This window comes from Ahaetulla prasina, chromosome 3 (assembly GCF_028640845.1).
Source record: "Ahaetulla prasina isolate Xishuangbanna chromosome 3, ASM2864084v1, whole genome shotgun sequence".
Classification (NCBI taxonomy): domain Eukaryota; kingdom Metazoa; phylum Chordata; class Lepidosauria; order Squamata; family Colubridae; genus Ahaetulla; species Ahaetulla prasina.
Window position 1 is genome coordinate 201,155,650 of NC_080541.1, and position 3,002 is coordinate 201,158,651.

Here is a 3,002-nt window from a genome sequence, read left to right on the forward strand (position 1 = left end):
CGGTTGTTAAATGAATCTAGCTTTCCCATTGACTTTGCTTGTCAGGAGGTCACAAAAAAGGGATCATATGACCCTGGGACACTGCAACGGTCATAAAAGTGAGTCAGTTGCCAAGTGTGTCAATTTTGATCACGTGACCAGGGTGATGGTGCAACAGATGTGTGAAAAAGTCATGTCACTTTTTTTTAGTGTCTTTGTAACTTTGAACGGTCGCTAAATGAACTGTTATAAGTCAAGGACTATGTGTATACTGCTTGAGTTCATACAATGTATAATAATAATTATAATATAATATTATAATATAATAAGGGGCATGCATAAGAGCACAAAAGTGCCTACCGTTCCTGTCCTATTGTTCCCTTCATTATATCAAATTAACATAGTTGTTACATACTTTTGCTTATATATATTTTTCTTTTATGGCGTGTTGTTGTTTTATGTCGATGTTTGTGTATACTGTTGTGACAAAATGAAATTTAAAAAAAATGTTCTAAGAAAGGTGTTCAGGAATGGGAATTTTAAAAATTTCACAATAGCAACTGGGACTCCGTATTTAAAGCCATGCTCCTTTCTTTTCTGTGTATGTACAGTGCACGTAACAAAAAAAGCAGGGATTTGGTAGTGATTGCCATCTGGAATTTCTTGATACCCCTCCAAGGATGTGCCTAGTGTTGGGGTTAAGGAATTGTAGTAGGACCCCAGAAATTCAAGGTCAAGTTCCTTTTCAACCATAGAAATTCATTGGGTGATTTGAAGTACTTGTTCTCCCTGAAACCAATTTATCCCAGAGGGGGGCTTTGTTAAGAGGAAGAAATACTAACATATGCTACCTTGAACCCCAAGAGGAATGGTTTGATATAAGCCTAACAAGCCACATTTTTGTCTGATATGTTTAAATTCCATCCTTTGGGTTAGCTTTAGTTCAGTCTATCATGAAAACTATTCTCAAGCATATTGTTTTGACTACAGCCAAAGCTGTTTATGATAACATTGAATTTTTAAAATTTCTGGTATTTGAGGGCTAGACTAGATATTCCCATATTCTAGGAATAAGAGAGGGCAGAAAAATACCAGATCCAATGCAAAATTCATGTGATGAAATATTCTAGATCCAAGGCAATTAATTTTTGAACCTAATTTTTTTTGAACCATTTTTGAAAACTACTTACACCCATATACTGTATATGCTAAACTTTACAAACAGTTATGTTGAATAGAATCTCTATGGAAGTGCCAACAATATTTGCAAGAGCTGCATTCCACTGTGTATGCATTATAAGTAATTCTTATTAACCAATTGCCCTGTTCAGAGGATGAAGGGATTACAAGCGGGTTAGTAGGCACACAATGGGGAATACACATAAAAAACAATAAGCTGGCATTGGCAGCTACAAGAGCAAAGGATGGGGGAGTTGGGAAAGGAAAACGGTCACAGTCATGTGATTTCCCATTTAGCGACTTAACACAGAACTGCAGGTCTCAGCTGTGGTTGCTAAAAGAAGACTACCTATATCTTTCTTACCTCTCTAGTTGATATTACAACAGATGTAATAGTGTTTCCAATAAAAATAAATCATTATTCTGTTTTTGCTGGCAGACAGCTGCAGGAAGCCATCTCAGCTAAAAATGGAGCTCCGTTTTTGCGGGCCAGTCCTTCACTGTTTCCAAGGCAGCCCTGTGGGCCAGATCTGAGCACCCTGCAGGCCAGATCCAGCCTGCAAGCCTTGAGTTTGGTATCCATTATAGGATGATCAAGCCATTTTCCAACTTAATGTTCTAAAATATAAAACTCCAATATTCTAGGAGGCTAGAACCCCTCTCACTAAACAAACTCAAAAAAAATCTTGTAGGCACTAACGTGTGGAGAATGGGGTGGGATGACACATGCATCATGACATAAGTGAAGTGACTTTGATATCAGCACTGGATATTATAGATATGCCATCATGACTTTATTATGGCTTGCTAGGAGACCAATGCTTGGGATGTATGGCATACCTCCCAAAATACGATGGCTGAATCTGAATGAAATAGTTCATCCATTACTAAGGTTTATCTTAGAGACTTATCTAAAGACACTTAATCACTATATAGAAACCAGGCATTCTCAAAACTGCAATAGCATGTACCACTACATAATGTATCACAAGAATATCTTCCTATGAATAAAACTGATTTAACTGGGGTCCACATTGGGCCAGTTTTTATTGCAGTTTTCAAAATTATTAGTATTTCAGTCAGCTCAGGCAGTTTGGAAGAGCTGTTAAAATTTGCTTCTGCTTTGCCTCAACAACTTAAACCAAAAAAAACATGTCACCATGGCCCACTTTGAAATTGCCTTTGAGAGTCTCAGACCAGTCTGAAAATTCATTCTACAATCTCTGTACTTCTGAGTTAATTATAAAATATAAAACCTTGTCTTATTTTTGTAATAAATGTAGCTTTTGAGCAAATGAGTTCATATTTCATTTCAGAAAGAATCTGAGGACCAATCTATTTTGAAGTTAAAAAGAATCTAAAAACATTCCAAAAGGTTTCTTTCTGCATTTATAGGAAATGCAAAACTACAGATGCAAAGAAATCTGTACGAAATAGATTTCTAAATGAAAGTGTCACAGAACTTGTTTGTGTATAGAAACATTGAGTTAATTCCTATAGATTGAATTATTCTCTCATCTGCTGCAGTATATGGGGGTTACTCAGACCCTCTCCCCCATTAGTGTACCATAACCCCCTCTTCCATTTGTGAATGTCAGTTTCAGTTCATAGATGTTACCCATTTGTAAGAAACAAATCTGTGCTGGAAACTAAAGTAACCACTTTGGTGTCTGGTATTATCAGAACAGCTGTAACTCCAGATACACATTTTTTTCCTGATGGCCATACAACAATCATTGTCTTCGGGCTGTTGCCACCTATATTCTACAAGAAGACTGGCTTTAAGATACTTTATTGCAAGAGTTTCGAGAAATATTTTTAGTTGTCCAGATTAAAACAAGTAC